At 33.7% G+C, this 26199-nt stretch overlaps 1 protein-coding gene across 8 annotated transcripts in view; it reads right to left on the reverse strand.

Moving 5' to 3' along the window:
* Window positions 1-25952, reverse strand: part of LOC119632537 — a 284840-nt gene extending 258888 nt beyond the window's left edge. For 4 of the 8 annotated variants that reach the window (XM_038025478.1, XM_038025477.1, XM_038025476.1 and 1 more), the window contains exon 1: window positions 25735-25951. The gene's annotated coding sequence lies outside the window, so the exon portion shown is untranslated. Of the gene's footprint in view, window positions 1-25734 lie in introns of all 8 variants that reach the window. The other 4 variants (XM_038025481.1, XM_038025483.1, XM_038025474.1 and 1 more) reach the window with 2 other exon arrangements.
* Window positions 25953-26199: the final 247 nt, after the last annotated feature.

Below are 26199 nucleotides of genomic sequence, written 5' to 3' on the forward strand. Positions count from 1 at the left end.
ACACACACACACACACACACACACACACACACACACACACACACACATGACGAAAATCCTGCATTTAATAAATTAAGGAAATTTCCTAAACAATGTCGGGGAAAAAATAATAAACGCAAAATTAAAATTCTTGAGACTTTATCTGTGCGACTTATGCAATGGGCGATTTACAAAAATATTGACAAAAATTCACGTAGAATCCAGAATGAAATCCGGAATTGATAACTGGTTTTCAGACGCCCTATACAAACAGACGATTTGCTTAAAACAACTGGGTTTGAATCGTGGTATTCGTGATCGTTTGAATCGTGAAACGTTACGAAACGACAAAATATCATCGCGTTTGTGTAAATAAGTTTCTTTGATCCTACAAATATTTTCCTATGAATAGTTTTTTTTGGTTCAATTTCATAAATAAATTCGTATATCGCGCTCATAAGTCAATCTTATGAACTTAATTTATTGGATATTAGCGATGACACGTAAACAGAAAGGAATTTCATGTAGTCAACAAAATACCCGAAAGATTTTCCTTATTATACTTATAACAATAATAATAACAACAATTCTAAAAGTCAATGTCAAACAAATGGCATAACAATATCTTAATATTAAGTCTATTACTTTGATGTTTACACACTAAACCGAAAGTACCGGTACGATTGAATTTCATCCCTTTTCTTTTCTTTTGTTTTCTTTTTTGTGGCAATACATGGCTTCTTTTAAATTTCCGAATGAATCCGTCTACTGGCGCCATCTACCAGGATTCTTTGGTGTTGTATTAAGTTCGCTTTGCTATCAGAAAACTCTTCATTATACATTATTAGAGGGCTTTAGTATCAAGCGTCGAGCATTTGAAGATTATTAGCGAAACTTTTTTGCTATATCCTTAGCAGGATTCATTCTACTTAACATTTATCTTAATTTCAGTCTATCTTTCTAACAATTGCATATCGTTATCAAGTTGAATCTTCGACACACCATTCAGCTCAGCTGTTTTGAATAAAGACTTAACCCTTTCCCTGTCAAATTCATATCCAGGATTGTATTGAGCCGGCTGAGTGGCCAAAGTATGAGTCTGGGGCAAAGCATTCCGTCCAACAACTCAGTAATCAATAAAGTCGATAGTTTTCAATGCTCGTGATTCAAGACTTTTGTCTTGGAATTTATTTCTCTGGTTAAGATCATATTGAAGGGTTTTTCTAAATGAATGACTGAACATAAACTGAAATTACACAGTGATGGAAGAGTGTAACTTTCCTTTAAATATAGCTGTGTAAGATGGAACGTACTATACACGTTAATGGATGTAATTTGCCATCACTTCTCATATTTAATAACTAAATTTAGTATATGAAAATTCCCGGATTTTTTTGATCATAATCTATGCCTATTATTAAAAGTTAGCGTTTGTCAGTTTGCGCCTTCTTGTCTTATGTTCCATACACAACATACGCATGTACTTTCATAACGTTGAACAGTAATAATATGACACGTTATGCATTAATATAATTTTCATAACAAATAAACAGTGCTGTGATATAAAAGGCGTTCAATTTGATACAAGTCCTTAAAGTTCAATTTTGCAATACTAATTAATACGCTCCTTACTCCATAAGAGGTTAATAAATCTCACATAAGAATTACGGTTCGGTATATCGGATCTTGTAAAGACCCTGTTTGTACCGAACATTAACAGATCGAATATTTTGAAAGCGATTAATTCTTGTAGAAATTTTGCTTAGTTTTTTACTTTTTATAAAGCATAGGTTCTTTTATGACCATTTTTCAGCGACTGGATGAATGCGCTTTATAGATGCAGTCAGGATGCTTGTCGAGTAGCATTATAAGTAGAGAAAGGGGGAAGTAACGCTATTGTGCATTATTTGCTATAAACAAAAAACAAAGCCTTTATATCTCATGCGATTTCTTCGATATTCATGATATCCTTTATAGTAAATATGATATAAGGTAACGAATAACAATTTTATTACCACAATAGTGTAAGTTCGCGATCTCATGTTCACAAGACAAGGCAAGGAAACAAAGATTGTTACAACAGATGCTGTAAATACGTGTATAGACACTTATTTAACTACACGTTTATGTAATGCATCTAAATAGTAAAAGGGAAAAAGAAAACATCGCTTTATTTATACTAATTTCTATATGCATATAAATGAATGTGTCTTTATATATATATATATATATATATATATATCTATATATATAAATATTTGTATTTGTGTTTGCATGGCATAAGTTCATGTATTTATTACATACAATTCTACTGAGGAAATATATTTTAAACTAACTAAACAAATATAAAGTAAAGTATGTATATATATATATATATATATATATGCGTGTGTGTGTTATCGTTATCTATATATGTAGCATTTTATATTAAGCATTCCCCACTAAGAACTTTGAATTAAGCCACTTGCGTGCAAACACCGCACACTAAGAACTAAACATTGACAACGAAGGAGAGAGCGAAAGAGCCAAGAAGAGGCCAAGAGCAGAGTTAACAGCAAGGAGGCAAACAATCCAAGTTGATTAGGAAAATGATGATGGCACAAGCTGTTGTAATACTAATGTACGCAATATACAAATCCTTATACACAACTCAAGTAGGCATCGTTTTGAATTGCACAGTAGTTGGAAAGATTCGTAGTCAGTTAAATCATCTCTTGCTGTTGTTATATGCAGTTATTGTAGCAGTGCAATTGTACACTTGCGTTTGTGTACGTTTGTGTGTGTGTGTGTGTGTATGTATGTATGTGTATGTTCTTAATAGATAACTATATGTTTATCTTCATTGAAAAATATTAACATCTAAGCGTATTTGGATTGTTGCGCTTGTTGATGTTTTTGTTATTTCTTTTCGTTTTTGTAGCACATTATTGTGTAACGTAACGTCGAATTGAATTATAATCAGAATGTAACTATATATTCTAATGATTATTCGTAATAAACACGCGTAACACGGCGTGTATATATGAATGCATTAAACAAAACATGAAAGAGAAAAACGGAACAATTCAAAAGCAAATTTTACATATATCGTCAAAGTCACTGACACGCACCTCATAGTCAATCATGAGTAGGTTTAAAGTACGATTGAGCAAAACTTTCTAAAAGAATTTATCTTTATTTTTAAAGTAAAAAAACAAAGAAAAAGATATAAAAAAAAAAACAAAACCATATTATATAAATAAGTCGTTAGATGGGAGAAAGCTCGAAAAAGTGCATTTAATAGCATTCGGCTTTCGGCCAAAATATGTTGGTCATCAAAATATTTCGAAAATTGCGACCGGCAGCTTGAACGCATGAAAATTGCGACGGACAGATGGACAGACAAACGGACCGAGCGATAGACAATCAAGACAAGATTGGTATAATAAATATTAGGCGCATTTCAAGCTCTTCTGAATCTGGCTCTATATACATCGTCACAACCATCACATCACATTTTCTGTACCGTAAGTGATGTAGAGTATAAAACGAAACAAAAATTATTGATTACTTAAGGAGCAAGAAACTAAGTCTTCTGGCATGCCTTACGATTTCATTTGAGTGATATAAGTTCGATGCAATCATTTTCCTTTTTAAGTCATTGTTTGGTGTGTTTTTGAACATAACTTACCTCAAATAGCAACTTCTTGGTGACTTCATTTCAAAATATTCCTAGTAATGATATTTTGATTTTTCCATTTCTTTTTTTTTTTTTGTTTAATTGCAGCTAGAGTTACGAAAAGGCCCGATATCGTTAAGATTAGGTCAGTTCGCCTTCTATTGTTTCTTTCTGGGCTTAATACGACTTTTTGCGACGGTTTGGTATCGGCATGAGTTGACTGTGTATGTGATTAATTTGTTATCCTTTCAATTTTTTTTTTGCTCTTAAAATGTTATTTGCATATAAAAGAAATGAAAAATTGACTATTTATATGTATGTATGTATACATGTGAACATGCTTACAATCATAGCATATACAGGTCGATAATAAATTTTCAATATAACCTTCCAATGCGTGCATATGTTTCACTCGATCGAGTGAGTTCTGTGAGTTAAAGGCTTGCCGTTAAGTGTTAGTCAGTTGGCGACCATGAGAGCAGGCGGTTAATAACTTTTATGTAGCAATACAAATATATATACGAAATTTTAATTGCGAGAAGAGATTTATTTCCGATGAGGCTCGCAAGAATTTGCGCATTTTTAACATAATAAAATTTAACGAAGTTAAACATAATCCATCGATACATAATAGTATTTAATTGGAAAAGGAGTTCCCGCACACAATGGAATGCAGTGGAAATAGTTAGCAATTATTGTATTTGTTGCTTTTTTTACTTATTCGTAGTTATGTAAAATTTGCGTGCACATGCACATATATAAATTTTCATATACATTTACAACGTTGGCTTTGTTGATTATTAACTATGAAATTCAATGTTGATACATGTTCTATTGACTTTCAAATGCAATTGTTATAATGCCATGCATCGATTACGCAATAGGTGTGCGAAAAACAAAGTCTCCATATTGCAATTGATTGCTCCACACATCATATACAATATGACGCGTTCATATCTTCCGAAATTTTGAGTATACGTAGGCTAGGCATTGCCTTTTGTCAGGTGTAAAGTCCATCTATTGAAAAAACTTACTATGGTTCAGTGTCAACAGAGAGGGATGTAGCTAAAAAAAAAAATGAATAAGTTGGCTTGGAGTGAAGACGTGGTCAGCTATGAAACCGTTACAACGCAACAAAACAACTCCGGACGGGATTATCAATTTGGGCTGAAAGCTATTCTCCTCTATTTGCCGTTTTTCCTGCCGCATAGCGTATGAAAAGGTGCGTCGATGAGCCATTTTGTCGCGAAACAACAAAACACATAAGAGCAGATTGTTAAGCATTGCAACGCGTATCTTTTAAATAAATCTATCTAATCGCCTGACTGTGGCCGAGTGGGCAAAAAGCCTTAGATGCTAGTGATTCACAGCTTCAGTCTTACAATTTATTTCTCTGGCTAAATTAATTATATTAGCAATAATGGTAAATGAATTTAAATTAAAAAAAAAAAAAATACAATGAATTTATTTGCACACCTTGCACATGGCCCATACATATATTATACATGCATTATTTATAGATACAGACATATCAGAGATTTATATGTGTACGTATATATATATATATATATATATATTTAGACACGTGTTGCTATTGATATTTTACCCATTGATATATGTTAATTGTTAACAAATTATTGCACCTGCATTGGATTGTATTGGAATTACATTTTCCGCATCGTTTGCGAATATTGTGCTCATGGATTTTTCGATTAAATGTAGATATTGCCGTTTACGAAAAAGCCTTTCACGAGAGTTTTCGAGGACCGTTAAGCAAACTGTCAAGTCAGCTCACTAGCTGTGATCAAATGCATCATTCCATGTAAGACCCACAGAAACTACATTTTCTGGCTTTTTTTATAGACAAACAATGGAAAAAAAAGTTTATTTGGTTTAAGTGATCGTCTACCATCCATAATTTTCTTAATGATTAAATCAGTGTGTCGGGTTCGTTCGCATGGAGCTATACCCACTAATAATTTGTGAGCGTACAGTAGAGCGAACGTGCGGATAAGGTGAAACAACCTCTAAAGGGCCCAAATGGAAAGTAGAATCGTTACTGAAAGAAACAGGATTCAGATATTCGCGAGAAGAATTGGGCGAGAAGATTATGTCAAAAATCGAAATGGACTTAGTGTCTATCTCAGTCACCAAGAGGAGTACAAAGTCAGGCGATCGCAATTTAAAAACGGGACTATGTTCAGCATGAAAAGCTGCTTCCAGGGTCTAATTGAAGAATTAAGAGAAGGGAGCTGGTTATGAAGAAACTAAAATATTCAAAACCCACCTGTGTGTCCAGAGTTTGTGTATTTTTTCCACAGAAAATCATGTTTGCATATATGCCATTGAGAGAGGTGTGGAAAAACATTAGACTCATCTCAGCTGGGAAAATTTTTGCCATCGTAGAGGAAATAAAAGACAAGAAAGCATCTGGTCCTGATGGTTTTTCAAACTGCGCTTTAAAGTAGGCATTCAAGGCATGTTTGTGAAAACAAATTTTCTCGGAAAAGCGGAAGCAACAAAGGCTGGTGCTACTATCAAAGCCAAATAAGACGCCGCATGAACCAACTGCGTACAAATTTCTTTGTATCTTGGACACGATAGGCAAAGTATGTTAGAAGTTAATCCGAAATCGTTCAGAAGGATCGCTGGAGAGCTCCAACAACCTGTCGAATGGCCAATTTAGCTTCAGGAAAAAGAGGAGCCCTCTAGATGCATTAAAAATAGTCACGAATATTACAACAGAAGTTATAGAAGGGAAACATTGGATGGAAAACATTAAACCTTAAAAGTGCTTTCATCTCAGCAAACTGGGACTGAGTCGTAGCTGTCCTACAGAAAAGAAGAAATCCACCTTATCTTATCAATTATTTTATTGGCAGGAAACTTCGTTACAAAACTGATCGCTGGAGGCGTACCTCATCGATCAGTCGTAGGTCCCAACCTACGGAATGTGATATACGACGATATTCTGAGACTACCTCTTCCAGAGGGGGTTTCCATCTTGGAGTTCGCTGACGAAAGGAAATTAACGCTACAGCGAGTAGACCCACCAACATGATTAAGAGGAGTTAAATCTTACCGAAAACATGACAGAAGCGATATTAACAACCTGAAAAAAGAAGCTTGAGAAAGCTACAATTAAAGTGGGAGATACTAGTATACAGCCAGAAGACGCCATAAAATACCTACGAGTGTTGATCGACTGCAGACTGTCATATAAACGGCACCTGAGGTACAAGTGCTAAAAGGCAGTGGAGTTAGCAAAGTCGCTGGCGCGGAGTCCTAGGTAAGACCGTCGAAAACTGATGGCAGAACTCGACGATACTCTATGCCTTTTCCGTGTCGAAAAAGACGTTCGATAGACCGTCATATTCAAGGAGCATCCAAATAGCATATCGGCTCTATGGTTTAAGGGATATCATACGGTGCCGGGACATGCGGCATTGTTTACCGCTAGCATGAGACCTGCTGCACGGACCTGTAGCTATACTTTACAGCTTGTCGGCTGATGTGGCCAAGCAGCGCGCAAAACCCGGATTCGTGGAAGATTGACAGGAGCACTGGGGTAGGATGAGCAAGGGTAGATGGGCGCACCGGCTCATACTAGCGGCCTTGGTTCGATAGGCAACAAAGACAGTTGAACTTTTATTTAACACAATTAATAAGCGGCAATGGTGAGCAAGAGAGCAGGACCTATTCGTACGCTTTGCAAATGCACCGAAAACGCTAAAAACGTGCTCTTTGTCTGTCCGAAGTATCATAAAGAACGACACAGATGAAAAGCGGAGAGTTCTCTTTCCCCGACAATCTTGTAACATATATGTTGCACGATGTGCAAGTGTGCGAGGCGGTAGGAGAGTTCCCCGTAAACATTACTAGAAAACAAAAAAACGAGGAACGCCAACTTGGGCCTAAACAACTACCCTCCCTGTGAAGGTAAGCGTAACCGTCGGGTAAGGAATAAGAGTGTACGTGGTTTTTAATATCTTAAATGCTTTGCACTTTGCCTGTCAATGGTTTTCGACTTCAAATAAATAAATAAAAAAAATAAAAAAACACCCAAAAGCACACACACAATTGCGGTTATAAATTCACCTAACGAACAAACTAAAAGTATATATGACGTTAACGTTGTTACTATACTCGCAGCCCAGCATTTTCTTCTGCCCATGTAAATAAATAAAAAAAAAAGATATGCAAACGATTTGGCAACCAGACGAATGTTAAAACGTTCAAGCGACGTGTGTTATCCGGTGAAGTTAAAACTAAGAAAGACTAAAAATGCAAAACTTATGATACCGATTATATCCTATTCTATGCGAAGAAGTCTTGATTATATTGAAATCAAGCCTTAACTTAAAATGTGGACCGTAATCTTAGGGAAAAAATAAGAAGATAAATTTCTAACTGACTGACGTAATAAAATGCTGATATCATAGTTAGGGTGCGGCGGCATCACTATCAGTTCTAACATTCGAGTAAATAAAGTTTCGCATTTTATTAATCATTTGATGGCATACAGGCTCGTTGGCGAAGATACCTTTAGAGAATATATCGAATGTAATCGCATGTAATCATTTTAAAGGTAAAATCTTGCTTTCAAATATTTATAGATATTTATATTCAATCAAGTAAAGGTGAAGGTAATCTAAGAAAATGTTATCAATAGTCTATTCAAATTGAGACGGAGTGAGAGAGATATAAAGCACAAGCGTGAAGAAGATATGGAAAGAAAAAGGGGAAAGGCGTCAGTGTTTTCAAATTTGCACATTTATATTGAAATTGTAAGGATTTCGGGCAACGCGTAACACTGTTAACACACACAAATATAAGTTTATTGATTTCTCTTCAAATATCTTACTTAAGGTCAAATGTTATTAATTCTTAAACTGTTTGCAAATAATATATAAACGATGCAAAGGTAGGTAGAAAAATAAACATGCAAAGCAATATGATTTTTAAGCCAACCACAAAACTTTTTAAATTGTATATATTTTATTGAAAACTTTATAAACATTTCTCAGAAATCTTTTATATAATTTTTAACCGAGAATATTAACAGGTTACTGCTTTCGTAGCTGTTTTGTGTAAACTAAGTAAGAGAGTGAGAACAGAAAATTGTTAATAAATAAATATCTTTTAACTGCGATAAGCTCTTCGAGAAACTTTTTAATTCTCTTTCGAGACATTTATTGCACATACTTTCAATAAAATAATATACAGAACCGGTTGGTTGCGATTTTCAAAGTTCATTTCAAAGCATTTGTAGATGATTAGGCGAAGATTATATAATGGACCTTCGGGCATGATTAATTGTAGGATGCGTGGAAAACCATTTCACTTATTATCTATGAAGGAATGAAATAATGTTTCGTTGAATACATGTTTCTTTTTCTTCTTTTTCTTCTACTTCTTTCAATAATGTTCCGCCATAATAGTTTATTCAAAAAGAGCGGTCTAATTGAGTTTTTCGCCTTTTGCTCTGCAAAAATATATATTGAAAGAATATTTTGCGTCAAGTTTCATATTATCTATGCCATTTATTGTAAGAACATATCAACGTCCTACTCAAAGCAATCCCATATAAATAATCCAAAGCTTCTGAAGAAATTTGTGGAATGTGTGCGGATTTGTTTCTTATTCAATGCGGAAACTCACTGATCAAATCAAATTAATATAGAGCTCAAAAGTGTTCGTTATCCTGACGAGTATTAATTTCGTGCACTTAAGTTGATGTGTATGCTGTGTGTCTACGAATATTTACATACACACATTATAAACGGTAACCACAACTAAGAGTCATGGCGCCTTACTTTTATCGCCACTTGTTTCCTTCTTACAATAAATGAGTTATGTTTCGGCATTGCCATCTGTCTGGCTGTCGGTCTGTGCAATATTTGATGTAAGCATTCTCCTGGCTGCAGAAATGAAGCTATCGACTTCAAATGTGCCAGAAACATTAAGAGTACTTGCACGCAGGCTGGGATCGAAAATGGGTTAAATCGGTCAAAGTGGAATCTTACAGTCTTGCAGCATGTAAACTGAGAACATCCCCGTTTTTCAAAAGTACTAAAGAAGTGGTCGCCCACCCGATACGACGGAGTATAAAAATTTAGTGACTTTGGCTTTATTTTTGTATTGTTTTTGTATTTGACACTTGATATGATATTAACAGATAACTAACTTTTCACTTTGTAGTATCTAAAATGGAAAGTCTGCAGAGGAGTTAAGTTTTCTTTACGTCTTCTATGTTAGCAGATCTGTTTTCTAGTATTAGGCCTTAGGAGCTTTCCTTGTTTTCCTATTTGTTTGTCGCAAAATCATTGATTGATGTCCGCAATTGCGCTCAGTGTATAGTGTATAAGGCTAAATGAAGGGAAACCCCATTTACAATAAAAAATTTATATTATTGCCGGATACATAAATATTCGTTTTCCCTATCTAATTGCACAAAATGCATATATAAATTTCGAATCAATAAAATCTAAGACAAGTTTATTTATTCTATTTTAAGATGCGAATGTATAATCGAGCGAAGTGTGTATGACGTGGCAAGCAAATCAAGGCTGGAGCTCAGATGTGCGTAATAAATGTCGTAGATTCCAATAAAAATTCGAACAAAAAGCGCAACAAATGTCATCGAACATATATATCTTCGCAGCAATGACGTTCAACTGGCTTTGGTCTTATTTATGCTGTTTACCTTCTGCTGAAATCGCAGCGTTAAAGCATTGCGGAAAGTCATCACTCGAGATCAGGGTGATATGGAAAATTTCCCTTAGTGCGCTCGAAAATTCGTTTGACGATTGAACTACTCGTTGACGTAAGATTTATGTTGAAGTCTATATCGAAAGAGATTATATATGAGATGTTGTCGACAACAATCTGATTGATTGCAAGGCTGAAGGCAAGGGTGGAGGAAAAAACGACGAATTGAATTAGACCAATTCCTTAGGACCCTATCACGATCAGGTATATCTATGAATTTATTTGAGTGTTCCAGATGGAAAGAAACGGTTTAGTATATGCTTAGCTATCAGTTAGCGGCTAAAGTCAGAGCGTAGCCTAAGTCCCAATGCAACCCTGTTAAGCTGTGATTGTTATTAAAAAATATGCAATTCATTAAATTTAACTAACATATATATCGTATCGATGTGTATCCATGGTATTATACATTCGAGGGTCAACTTTGCGAGCTTGTTTCTCGATTTCATTTCACTCATATACAATAAATAAAAAGAGACGAGAAATATTTGAACGTGTGCTTGGTTAAAGTAAAGAATAGTTACAGGCAGTCAAAGAAGACGAATATTTATAAAAAAAAAAAAAAAAAATAAGTCAAAAGAAAATGGTAATGATAATAAATAAAAGAGATGGACAGGGTGATGTTTGGTGTTTTTGGAATTTGTCATAGAGAATCGCTGCACTGTCAAGTTGTACGTTGATTTAATTGAAATGAGCTTCTCGCCTTCCTTCAAAAGTCGAATTGAAACTCAATGACAGGCTTCAGTTGCGGATGCTTGAATAGCACAAACGGACAAACAAAAGTTACGAGAGAGAGAGAGAGAGAGAGTGCGAGATTTCAGCCGTTTTTACAGTGATTTTATTTCTATTTCTAAAATAAATAAAAACAAATTGTTTGTGACAGCAATTGCAATGCTAGCGACATTTTTCAATTTTTTTTCTGCTTCATTTTTTTTTTTTTTTTTTTTTTTTTTTTTTGCTTTTATGCACAAACATTACAACAATAATGTTTAGTTGTTTTGCTTTTACTGACTTACAATTTTTTGCTTAGCAAAGTAAGTGAAAGAAAATTTAATTAAAATTCGTTTTTTTTTATGGCGTTTTTTATAATACAACCTTTGGAAAGAGAAATGTTTAAAGAAACATTACTTGTTTGTTAGCCTGTAATTACGACGATGACATTGGCCTAAGCATTTTTTAATTGATTAAAAAAAAATATGTATAAAAAACGTAAGATATCACTTTACTATTACAACAATTACTTCGCTTATACACTCAGACCATTAAAACTATATTTTTTTTAAATAAACTTTTCTTATCTGTTAACATTTGATTAGTTAAAAACTTGCTTCAATTGAGATACGAAAGAAGATAAGATTTTCGCGTATTGTGAAAGCCTTACAAGGCGAGTACTGCTTAAGCAAAGCTTGTGTTCTATCTTCAAACTTGGTTCGCATCTCTGCTAAAGTTAAATGACAATTGGACGATATTGAAAGAATAACAAGAATGATGAGTAAAATTGAACTAAACTAACCAAAGAATACTAATATAAAAATTAAAAAACGAAATCGTATTTGACTTCTTAGAAATGAGTAAACCATGTAGTGTGTATGCACAGTTGGCGTAAAGTTACAATCTACAAATTATGTGATAAAGTATTTTAAAGAGATTTTCGATGCGTCCTAAAGGAAAGGGTACGAGGACCAGCATCAGAATTACTTAATTTGCTAACAGGATTTGCTTCAGGAATTACCATAGCCAAGACCCCGCCCATAAATGAGAGACCTTTATAACGTATAAATGCAAATTTTAAATTATAAAAAATTGTAAAGCGCTGGAAGACACCAAGCTCACTGGTAAAATTCGAAGAACTTAGAAGTCATAGAAGTTATAAAAAGTTATACGACTTGAAAATTGAAAGAGTATAAGTATAAGGTGCACACACTTTAATTCGACAAATTATTAAAAGTTCCAAGGTGCAAGCAATAGGTTTGAAGAAAGTAGAAGTTACAAGCAGTCACAAGTTGTAAATATAAAATCTTTTTATTTGTCATATATATATATATATATAGATTTCTTTTTACTACTTTCTATTTTATTCAATCACCTATTGAGTCTCTCTCACTTGAACTTGAAAATTGCACGCTCGTAGAAAGTCCGATTCTTTTCGGCCAAAAACTGAGTTAAGTGAGATTTTGCAGCTTCATCACCATTGAAAGTTTTACCACGAAGTAAGTTGGCCAGGGATCGAAATAAGTGGTGGTCCGATTGTGCGAGATCAGGGCTATATGGTCCATGTAACATCAATTCCCAACCAATATCCATGAATTTTTGCCGAGTAGCAAAAAACATGTGGACGGCCTAGTATTGTCCTATCAAAGGTGTCAAATGGCACCTTTACAATTGACCAAATCTGGTGGCTTTTCCTTGACGGCTGCATTCAATTTATCACGTTGCCGTTAACAGTAGACTTCCCAATTAGTGATTTGGTTCCGTGGAAGCAGCTCAAAAAACACCGTACGTTTCCAATTCCGTCAAATTGAGAGAAAAATCTTCTTTCATTGGATATATGCCCTTGAGGTGGTATGCGATGACATTGTTGTAGACAATCCACTTTTCGTTGCCAGTGATGGTTCGTTTTAAAAAGAATTGAATTCATTGCCTTTAAGCAATAATTCGCAAGCGTTGATATAAGAAAATATGTACGCAATGAACTTGTAAAGTTAGGTAAGGTTGACTGCTAACATATATAAGAAAAAGAATCATAAAAATAAGAATGAGAGACATTTTTAACTGAAATCGGCAATTACTTATTTGCCAGCCCAATACTATTAGAAGAAAATCGTGAACGCTGTAATGAAATTAAGACGTTCTAATGCCCTTGTGGACATATTAAAAATTTGGAGTTCGGTAAAGTTTCTGAAATTTGTTATACCTCGATTCGTATCCAGCAGCCTTACGGTGATTATATGTATAACGGTCACTGGCAATAATTTGGTTTTCTTGGTTTCGTGGTTTTGTTATCCTAATAAAAGGGTTTAGTTTGTTTTATATGCACATATGTTTGATAATATATTTTAATTTTAGTGCTTATTTTTTTTTTTTTTCATTTATACTTTGCAGTAAATCGTAGTCTAACATGAGGACTATCTTACTGGGCTATCTTCATTTCGGTAAAATATTGCGTTTGTTTGTATTGTTGGCAGATCCTGTTCTGAGCCGTAAAGTGTTTATTTTTTTCCCTCCGCAAACAGTACAGATTTGTGAAAACTTTTTAGTTACATATATATACATATTTCTCTCTCTCTCTCTCTTTCTCTCTCTCTCTTTCTCTTTCTCTCTCCGCTTCTCTATCTTCTTTCGTACATGTGTGAATAGGTGTGTGAATTAAGCCAATAAGAAAAGAAGAGCAATACAAATAAATGTTTCTATTAAGCCACAACATGGGAAGGCATGGGAATGCAACCTAGCCATCTTTGTATGCACATCTAACTGCACAAGCACTTTATTTTATCCTTAAGTAGCGAAAAAAGTTTATATATAAACATACATATACATATAGTAGCTATATATACACATATATACATATATATATATATATATATATATATAGATAGATATGTCTATCAGACAATGCTTAGACTGGCTTGAAAAAAGTCCGAACAATAAGACTAACAACAACAACAAAAAATAATATAATGCGTACGTTTGCTCAGGCATGTACACACAAATCCATACGCATGTACATATAAAACATAAATTCAACACAATAGTTTAATGGGGTCGGGACATTCGTTCACGTGCTGCTCGTCAAATTCTAGTTGAATTCGTAATACTAGTAATGCTACGGCTTAGTTGCTTATGGTCGTTTACCAAACTCGTTGTTCTTGCTTTGTTTTCGTCGCGCTGTTTTTGTTATTTTTGCTGACGTAAGATGTTTTATTATATGTTTTGTTGTTTGGTTTTGTTAGGTGCATTGTGTTCGTCATTCATTTCGTGGACGATTAGCTGCTCGGAGACTAATTTTATTTTGCGCCAACAAAATTTATGTAGTGTAAACTTAATACCATAAAATGTTATGGCATTTTATGTTTTTGTGTTAACGGCATGGATGCCCCCGTGCACGTGTGTGTACACAATACAACCAACAATATTTTAATACAATATATTGCTAATATAGTTAATATGTTGTTGCCGACACAGTACGTACACAAATACCGAACCACCCAAACACTACAAACAACATTGTTGTGTACCTTAGTAATGGTAGTAGTGGTTATCGTCAGGATTTTTCATGGCTGTGAAGAACGACTGAATTTTGTATGCGTGTGTCTGAGATATGTTTCTATTATTTTTTTTTTTCATTTTTCATTTTTTGTTTTTCTGTTTTTTTCTTTTTTTTGTGTTTTTTCTTTCTGCTTTTTTATTGTAATTGAACTCAGTGACATTCGATTAATGGCAACGTGCAAATTACATGACAATACATAACCGAATGGCTTTTTAATCACAAGAAGATCGTGCTACGCCTTTAACGCCATTCACGCCTCTGATATGAAGATAACAAAATGCAACAAAGGTAAGTTGTAAATAATTTTAGCGCCGTACCATCCAGGCATCTGCATCGGCCGTTTACGCGATCATCTTGTTTGTAGTTGAAGGAAAAACCGAGAGGTAGGTCTGAAATGTCATAATAATCAACGCAATATGTACATTGTACTGTGTGCTATATATTAGGTATATGAACATAAGTTTCGTGATGTCCTTAGCACATGTTCTTAGGGGTATTACAATCTGTGCAAAATATTTCCCCAAGCGTTTCTTCAGTGCTCACATTACATTATATGCTATGTCGTTGAAGTAATTTCTGTTCTGTCGCCAAACGCGGCGTCCTTTCTCGCTAGAAAGCTGCTGCTACATCTTAATGCACGATATAAAATGTTATGATACATAATGCGAAGCGTAAACAATCTTGTCGTCGACCGGTTAAATCATTAACATTGATGGTAAGTAGAAATATTGACGGTATAGTCATTTTGTCTATAGTCGTATGAGTTGCTCTATCTTAGCGAGACAATTAAACCAAATACAATTGGCGGAGGAAACGCAAAAGACAGTACTGAGTGACCTATCATTATGGTCGGACAAGACCCCTTGCACTATACGCGCCGTTCACAAGGCCTATTGATAAGATTCATTTGACGGACTACTGAATTCGAATTTGGCACTGGCCTCGCTCTCTTTCCTAAACAACATTTTATTTGATTAACGCGTCTTTCAAGCGATGACCAATAGCTCGAACAGCGACTCACTTCTTCAAGAAGCGCATATTTTTTTTACTCTTTAGATTGTTTTAAAAGGCGAGTCTTCTGATTTCGACACGGACTTCATAAATCGACTGTTGAAAGATAGGAAGAATGACTCTTGAAAGACAGGGAGAATATTTTGCATAGAATGAAGAGAATTTTCTAAATCATAGGTTAATATGAAACTTGTGCATCAAACACAATAACTTTTCTTTAGCTAAGGAATAAGTGAAATAGAAACTAATTCTTTTGCGGCAGGAGAATGTTAATCTTATGCTCCTTAAGCGAATGAAGCTTCTCTTTTCCCTTTCAATGCGTCAAGGCGAACTTGCTTCTTTGTTTTAATTTCTTCTTCTGAAAGGAAATTCTCGACAAATTTACAAGAAAAAGGGAACAACGGAAAATAAAAAAATTTAATTCATCTATGGATAAACCCAATACAATGGATATGTTTTTTTTTTTTTTTTTTTTTTTTTTTAATATCTTTTCAATATTGATTTATTAAATTTTTTCCCTGAAACGGCGATAAATGCTTTATCTACGCACATTGTACACAGGGAGTATATTACGTCTTTTGAAAAATACTTGCAAAACATCAAAGTCAAAAGTCGGAAATTCTTAATCATGTTGGATGCAGCAAATTATTTGGTTACGCCAATTATTAAAACCGACTTGCGATTTTGAAACTTTTCCACTTTTTATTAAGAATCACAATATGTATGTATGCACACAAGAGGATATATCATCACACCAAGCTAGACCCTCTATATACGTTATGTATGCATTTGTGATCACTGTCTGTCCCTCTGTCATACCTTGTCTGCAAGTATTTTTTTTTTTTTTTTTCTAATATTCCCTCCTGCCCGCTATCTTTGGCTTCAAATACAACTGACAGCAACAAAAACAACAAAAAAAAAAAAAAAAAATCGTGAATTCTATTTTCCATTTAAAATTGTGAAACTTTTACTGCAAAGCTTTAAGTTTTATTTGAAATTTTTTCTTCATAAGATTTGCAATATGAAATGAAGCTCAGCTAAATTGGAACAAAAGACGATACATACATACGTACGGTTTGGGATGTGGTCGGATTTTAATTTATACAATTACCCATGAAATGGTTGCCAAATCAAATAAATATGAAATAACGATCGCATATATAAATATATATAAATCACATTTATGATATGATATATATATATATGTTATTTACAAGCCTGCCAAATATGATTCGTAAGCGCTACTACAGATTAATATCGGTCCAAATTAAACGCTTAACTGTTGTCGTTGTTTGTGAAGGTAATGTTTTTTTTTTTTTTTTTGGTGGTTTCCGGTGGTACCGGAAGTTGACGTAATATACGTAACCGTACGTATATATTTTAATATACATACATATACATACATATAAACGCTCTGGTAGGCATGAGTTTTCATGCGTAAAAAACAAAAAAAAAAAAAAAAAGCACGAAAAACACAAAAAACATAAAAAACCAAAAAAAAAAAAAAAAAAAAAAAAAATCAAAATGAGAATATTCGTTTAGATTTGGTGGTAAAAGCAAACAATAAAAGATACTTTCGTAGCCAGTTAATTTAGCCTTGGGTTACTCGTTAGTATGCATTAAGAATTGTATTCATGTCTCGTTTGCTTCATTTTCTTTAATTTTTTTTTGTTGCTAAATCTTTTTTGCTCATTTTCATGTCTTTGTATTTGACTTTCGTACAATAGCTCTAGCTATTGTTGTTGCGGTTTATGTAATTTCTGTTTTCATTTTCATTTTGTTTTGTTCTTGTTCGTTTGTTTTTAAGCATTTAATTGTAATGTTTACAAATAAATTTAACATAAAAATGAAAAAATAACATTAAATAGATAAAATAAACAGTAAAACAGCAACAACGCAATAACCGCAACAACCAAACCGAGTAATGCTTGCTTGGAAACTTAAAACGCCATCAAGTCATGTCTGCATTTCATTCTCTTTCCTCTTGAATTTCGCTAATAATAAGAAAAACGCGACGTTCAAATTGAACATGCAGCACAGAATAAAATATTTTTTAAAATTATTTCACAATTTTAATTAAGACAAACAAACAAACAAACAAACAAACAAACAAACAAACAAACACACAAACAAACACACACACACACGCACACAGTATATAAATAATATGCGAAATATATGAGCAAACTGATGAACCCGTGTTTAATATTTCACCCTTAGGACGCCATGTGGGCGCTATATGAAACGCATCGTAAGGAAAAAGAAAAAATAACCCAGTAATGAGAACATTTTCAAGGGTCATAGACAAATTTAGTCCGCACTTTATTTATTTAATGGAATATATATATATATATACATATGTATATATATACATACAAACATAAATGAAATTATATACGGCAGTTATCGAATCTCATGAGCCTCACTCATATGTAATCACCCGGCTGTATGCTCGGCTATGTTTGAAAAGGTAAACGAAACATTTCTGCCGCGTATCTGGTATCATAAGAAAAATCCATGATTCGATATATGCCACGCGAGACGGTACTTATTCGAAATGTAATCCAGAAATTTTGATTTCTATTCGAATTTTTTTTAAATTATAATTTTCTCTGTATATTTTGCACGATAAGAGATAGTAATCCGCAAACACATTCATTACGCTTAGCCTAGAAGGTGTATTTCATTAAATCATCATATACATCAAGCCTCGGACAATACGTTAACTATTAAAAGCATCTATCATTTTAATCTCTGGATGTTATTGCACATAGATGTAGTCTGTAGCAGTAAGACCAGCTTGGTATGAAACTTGTTGCAGCAACAACAATTTATCGCTGAAAGTAATAATTTATTAGTGCTTTGCTGATTTTAAACGCGCTCCTACAGATACCGACAATGCTGGACGAAGATTAGACCAGAACTGGAAAACATTGAAAACAGAGAAAGTGAAATCGAAAAAGATAGGTAAGATCTTGAATATATATATTGAAAGGGCAATAACTGCGTTATTTTGCATAATTTGCAAAGGAAAGTATGTGCATCGTTTCACATGTTTCACGCTGTAATGGAGAAATTGCAGGAATTGAAATTCGAATTGCTGCCGTAAGGGCTGGATATTCCAGAAAAGGCGTACACGACTTAAATAAGAAATGAAGACATAGAATGGACTAAGAAATCCAGATTTATTCACGTTTTAAATCACTTATCATTTTCGCTTATCATTCTCGTCAAACTAAATTCGAAAATCAACTGAATCAAGCCAAGTGCCCCTCTGACATGTCCCAAACGTCTGCAATTACCTGCAAAAGGCTTCAAAGACAGCATAGAATCTGTGCTACATTTACGCATGTCCCTCTATCTGTCTTCTTAGGTATAGCCACCGCATGAGAGCGCCGTTCAAGCATAGCATGGCACACTGATTGAAATAAGAATTAATTTGAAAGAGCGCTGGAGCCTATCTCACATTATACTATGCTTTCACAAGGACAGTAACATGACTGCTCGAGTTTGTCCGCGATGAAAATGATTCTCCTGATCTGACTCATCATAATTTTTTTTTTTTTTTGCGGTTCATTTATTGTATCATGGCGGCTTTTCATCATCCATTTAAATCCCGAATGGCTTGTTGGCAAGCAAAGTAGTGCTTTACACTTTGTCGGACTTGGCAACGCCGTCAAAGTTAAAACGAAGGTCTCTCTTTACACTTAAGCCAGCTAACGAATAGTACAACGTAAAGTAAAGAAATGCAGAAAGAAAGTAAGCCACCGCCTTGTTCAACACGGTACGGTTCCAGCTACACTGTACGATGAAAATGCGTTGAGTTTGTTCTCCAAAATCAGTTATGATGAGTAATGATAATACGAGGAGACTTCTTAGATATATTAAGTTTATTGCAAAGTAAATTTCGGATAGACAAAAACAGAAACTAACACTGAATCTCGTCATCTCGTCACATTGAAGTGAATTTCAATCTTAAAGCAGGGGATGTGAACAGCGCCTAAGGCCAACAAAACTCGCAAATTTAATGCTTTGGAGAGCACGTACATCTTGTGAAATGTAATATCAATGGACTGTTGGAGAAATGGGTATATAGTCAAAAATATTTATTCATTATTTTTTAGGCGATGGTTCGTCGTGTACTTTTGACGGATTCAATATATTATACTTTATGCGATGTATATAAGGACAAGTATGAAAATTATGATCATGAGTTATTCTCAATTCATGTGATATTTTAAGCGTGTCCTTGAATCAATTTGGCCGTTTTTCAACGTCCAAGCTGCGCGTCAGAACTTCCAATGCGATTGTCAAATTAGAAGTCGATAGCTTGCTTCATTTTTGTGGTCAAGAGAATGTTTAGAACAGACATTACACAGACGGACATGCTTAAATCTATTCAGAATTTCATATGCTGTTTCAAACGATATATATATATATATACCTTGTTCGATCTATGAAATTTTGTTCTGGGCGCTGCAAGCGTTTTGATAAAACGAACATACCCGTCACAGTTTTGTGATGGATATAAAAATGACATATGCGGCTATAAATGTAAATACGATTTAATGATATCTACATGTTACACATCATATACCATACACACCCAGGCAGAGATACCATAAAGGGTAAGTATAAGGGCCTCATAGCAATAATAGTTACAAACATTACAAACTCAATATAAGAGCATATATGCAAACATATTTATTATAGGTCAACAACCGCAAGTAATTCAGTAAACTAGACTAGATATCAATGTTAAGCATCTTCATTAAAAATGCATATGTCAACTCAAACGCGTACACAAACATTCATTTAATTTTAAGCCTTAATTATCTTCACTAAACAACACAAACAATTCCACCTGCATTTATCAATATAGAATTTCTTAAGAAAATCCTGTTAATTATGTCGATTTCTTTCGTTAATCGAAATAAGAGGAAAGAATCAATGGATGAAATCATTCACATTTAATCCTCTTATTTACACAGATAAATGCACGCAATGAAAATCAAAGCAATTTCAAAAGAAGTCAAAGTCAGATATTCTCATTATTCGAGAAAAAAAAAGAAGAGAGCTTTCAAATCCCTTTGTCTCATTAGAAGGAAGATATTTGAAATTTGTAGAAAAATTTATGACAAAAATGTTTTTTTTTTCTTTTTCTTTTTCTTGTTCTTTTTCAAGTTCTTTGCTTAATTAAGCGAAAACAAAGACAAAAGTTAATGAATATTTCATATGCTAAATATTTCAATGCTACATACCATAAATTTTAAAGCATATTAGCAATGTATGACGATGATAATGCAATAAATAATATGAGCTATAACTTGTGTAGCACAATAGGTTTCAAACTGCGAAATATTGTTCGTAACCGCTAAACATTTTTTTTTTTTTTTTTTTTTTTTTTTATTATTACGGAAATCCCAAATCTAGTCATTTTCTACAACCAAATGTACATTCGCGAGGCGTCATGTAGCTGCAGACCGATGAAAGCGATTAGCGGAAAAGCCGCCAGGTAAGAAGTGCATGCGAAGTGCATATTCGCAGGCGCGTCATGCAGCTGTAGGCCGATGAAAACGGTTACTAACCAAAGGAGGAGAACTTTGAAGTGTATTTCCCTTGAATAAAATATCCGCGATCCAGTGATACGGACTGTATCTTATAAAAGCGAATTTCAGAACAATATGTTCTTAGCAAGTGTCTTTTTTAATGCGGACGCATACAATATGCACAAGAAGTAGAAGAAGAAGAAGAAGATACAGCTTTTTATATTGTATTGATCATTTTCTTCATCGATCTAAGCTTATCTGTCCATGCGGCCGTCTGCCTGTTATTTGTCCATGTGTCCAATTTGCGAGATGTTAGGATAAAATTTGGTACACAGATGTCCTACGCTATTCGAATCAGACCACTTCTTCAATCACTTCCCATATGAAGGCTTATTTTGAAAACTCGCTTAACGAATAACTGCATTATTCAAAACGATGTGTAGAGTGATGTCGAATATTTAACGATGAGTCGTGGCCCGCTCTTAACATAGTTACTCGTATCACTTATATTAATTATGCTTAGAAAGATGCTAATTTATCAAAAAATTAAATTATTCGTTCGTAATTCTAAAAAATTTAAAATGATGAAATTTGCGCTTATGAGTGCAATCTTAATGATATAGTTTTCCAAAGTAAATTATTTTATTATATGTTAAAGAAAGTCTCAAGTCTTATCAGGAAAATCTTAATTCTTTGCAACAATCAGTTATTGTTAGCAAATGTTTGAAAATCTCTGACCTGAGACATTTGATGTTTATAGGCAAGTATTTTTTGTTTGCCTTTGTGGCTTTTTATATATGTAATATACATTATTGTATATATATATATATATATATATATTATAAATTCTTTTAAAAAGCGGTTGTTTTACCATCGCAATCTGCGTAAATCCTGTTCCGTGCGCCTTATTAGCGAAATGACAGATATAATACTTTCATTATCAGTAAATATATTGATTTCTTTCTTTTGACATTTTTTTTCTTACTTGTATCTCGCTTTTTTTCTGTTTTCGTTTTGGCTCTTAGGTAAACAACAACTTTATACACATCAAGGTTCGATTGAAGGCTAATGTAATTGACAAAAGCCTATCATGAAATTTCGAATATTTAAATGCCCTAAAAATGGAATAGATATGTTGTACTCTACCTACCTTAACAAAATGATTTTAAAGTTCGTGTTCTGCTTTCATATGTCGCGGATAAATGTCTCTTAGGTAATCCTGATTAATGCAATAATTTTTTATACCCAATACAGTAGAGTAGGTGTAACGGTTATAGGAACATACGTTAAATTCACTATTTATTGTATCGATCTTTAAGTTTGTCCCTCTCACCGCTCGTGCCCTTTCATCAATTCGTTTGCAATGCCTGTGCATATCTATTAGATATTTCTATTCAAACTTCTGTTCGCGATGGTTTGAAACATCTTTACACAGTTCGTTACACCGATGCATTTTGTTTGACCCATGGAAAAAACTGCAAAAATCATGAGTGAGCAGAAAATGGCACCAGGTTATATAAAATGACAGTGAAAAATTTTCGAATCGAATAAAAGGAGTTTATGAATTCTTTATCTAATAACAAGGTCGAATTTTATGATCGAAATTGCTCCTGGCTAACGATTTGTGCATACAGCATTACTTTGATAGATTAAAAACCTATAGTAGGTTCATTTTTGATATCCTTCTCTATATAAAGGACTTTTCTGACACAAACGCCATATAAAGCTTTAGTTCTCTTTCCCTCTCTGCCAAAATAATCATTTTTAGCAAATATGGATTTACAAGGAGAAAGATTTGACAAAAATATCTAAGAAGATCGTTGAAGAGTTTAGTGGTATTGAGAGATTTCGTTGCACTTAACGAAGACCTTTTCAAAATTTTCACCATTTCCCGAAGATGGTAATTAAAACAAATACTATTTCCTCATTTGTGTTTTGATAAAAATTTTCGAAATATTTCGAATTTTAAAAATAAGCCACTTCGACTATATATAGAAATTTGACCGGCAGGTTTTTTTCCCACATTTAAAACTCAAAATGGATTTTGTTTTGAGTTTGTTTAAATTAGCAAAAGAGAAATTGAAATCACTGAAGCTATTTTTAAAACGCCAACTTAAAACGAGAGAATGGAAGAGAGAGACAGACAGACAGAGAGAGAGAGAGAGAGAGAGAGAGAGAGAGAGAAAGAGCGAGAGAGAGAGAGAGAGCAGGCATATAAAGTATGCGATGGATGTGCTTACGCTACATAACACTTCTCTACACACGGCACGTTATGAAACGTTTGCAAAGTAAATATATATATATATATATATATACATATATATATATGCTCTAACAGGTATATGTTTGCTATCCTGTATTTGATGAATTTTTTTTCATTATCAAACTTGGGCAGAATAGCTTTAATTAATAAGTTTATGCCTTGTGTTGGTCTATTTCTCCTTCCTCTTGCAATCAATGAAAAGTGTAAGAATCAAATTGAAACTAGTTTGAATTTTATTGTGGATGTCTTCGATTCGGCTGCGTTAAGAAGCGGAATAATTAGAAATATATGCCATCTTAGGCCCATTGTGATATCAAGGGATCATCATAGATGATATGATTTATTGAAATTTCTAAAGGAATTCGCTCCTCTTTCTGTGCGTCGATGCGAGTTATTTAGACCAGCGAGAAACGTCTGTCGTCTCTTATTTGCAAGTCGAGCAAGCAAACTCGTCCTACTACCTATCTTACTTTAGTATAGAAAGTCCATGAATTTTCTGTATGCCATCAACAATGGTTTGGAATTACCTCAGTCTTCAGGCTCAGAATCGATAATAAGTAATGTAATTATATCGTTATAACAATTTATTGATGTTTTCGAAAATCTAGACAAGTATAAATAGAGAATTAATCGGATTAATCTAAAAAATGATTGCATATAGAGAGATTTTCACATAAATCGACAAAAAAAATTCTCAATATTTTCATGTACATCATGACAGATTATATATAGAGTCTTTAATATTCGGTTCGTGTTATGTAAATACGAGCCGCTATTTATCAAATGCTTTCATTCTAATATATTTATTTATTATTAGTATTATTATTATTATTATTATTTTTTTTTTTTTTTATTAACAACAAGAGGAATTTTCTCTTATAAACATTATCCTTTGAAACGGAACAGAAAAAAATTATAAAAGATACATACATACATACATACATAAAAATGTGTATAAGCAAAGAATATGGCCCAACATCAATGCCGTCAACACAATGTCGCTTTTGTGTAATTTGTGACGTGATTGTATTGTAGGACACAATAACAAACGTGTGCAGAACATTGGAAGGCTAAGCTTATATAAATATGGATTTGGTTTTATTTATTTATTTTCTTTTTTTTCTTTTTCTTCTTCTTTTTCTTCTTTTTCTTGTTCGTCTGTTTATAATACTTTTGTAGCTGATTTTCTCTGGCTTTGTTTCTGTTGTTTTTCAAGGTACGCTTAACAAAAGGTATTTAAATATTAAGTTTTATTTTGAATGTGGGTGTGTTGACGATATTGATGATGATGACGATGATTATGATGATGATGATGATGATGATGATGATGACGATGATGATGATGATGATGGTGGTATGAATGATACTTGCGTTAGCTTTAGTCGCAGGCTTTTGTTTGTTAAAAGCATCTATATCTCATACTCTCAAATAATGCCCGTCTATACATACATATATACGTATATATATATATATATATATCTATATGCGGAACAATGCCAAACAAAGACATTGCAGAGATTTAATGGTTTTGCCCTTTTTGCATTACTTTCGCATCGTTTCTCTTTATTTCACTTACTCGTCTTCTCGCTTATGGTGTTTACCGCTTTTGCCTATCCATCACACCCCCCTCTCACTCACTCTCTCTCTCCCACTCTTTGTGTCTCTTTCTCTCTCTCTCTCTTTCTCTCTCTCTCTCTTTCTCTCTCTCTCTCTCTCTCTCTCTGTCTGTCTCTCTCGCACGGTCTCCTTAGGATTATTTAACTAAAATTAAATTGAATTATGTAGAAAAATGTACACAGTTTTAATATTGGAATGCATTGTCAGCATAAATGCAGATACGAATGTGCTTATACACGCGAACACATACATATAAACATGCTGAAAGTATTTAATAGAGATTTTGGCCATAATGCGTTCTGATATAATACTTCCGCAATTATGTTATGTGGAAGGGAAGGTGGAATGTCAAGTTTATATGCTCTTACGAGTGTATTCACCGATCGCCTCACCACATGACATAACATTTCTGTACCCTATTTCAATATCCAGAGATGACAGACTGTCGTTAATGTCTCAAGGTATTGGCGCAAGTGATATGCACACGACTGTAACTGTTTTGTTTTAGTTTCAAGAGATATTACGGCTTGTCAATGACATCATCATACTGTCTTGGAATGCAAACAATGTTTGCATGAAACACAATAACACAAATAATAACAGAAAGAAAGACACAGCTTACCGTTCGTTCAAATTCGACGTAATCTAAAAATATATCTACAAAAACTTCGCCAACATTTTTTTTTTTTGTTTTTTTTGTTTTATTAAGATGTTAACAGAAACAATTAACTTATTAGCTTCTAAGAAAAGACATCGTATGGGGGAAAATCAAAAGCAAATAATGTGCGATAGTTTTTTTTCATTTTTTTTTTTGTTTAGTTTTTATATTCAAAACAAACGATCTTTGATGAAATTTTTTTTTTTTTTTTTTTTTTTAATATATATATATAAACAAATGCAATTTAAATCGATGAACATAAACCCGCTGTCCCTTTTTCGATACCGGCACGATACCGTGGGCTGGCAAGTACGCCGACACCAAGGGCGACCGTCTTACGCGTAGCACCGCGTATAACCGGCGTCTCGTTGGGCGCACTTCAACTAAACTGATTTCGTAAAGTGTAAAATAAATTCATCTCATTTTGTT

The sequence above is a fragment of the Glossina fuscipes genome, unplaced genomic scaffold, assembly GCF_014805625.2.
Source record: "Glossina fuscipes isolate IAEA_lab_2018 unplaced genomic scaffold, Yale_Gfus_2 1, whole genome shotgun sequence".
Classification (NCBI taxonomy): domain Eukaryota; kingdom Metazoa; phylum Arthropoda; class Insecta; order Diptera; family Glossinidae; genus Glossina; species Glossina fuscipes.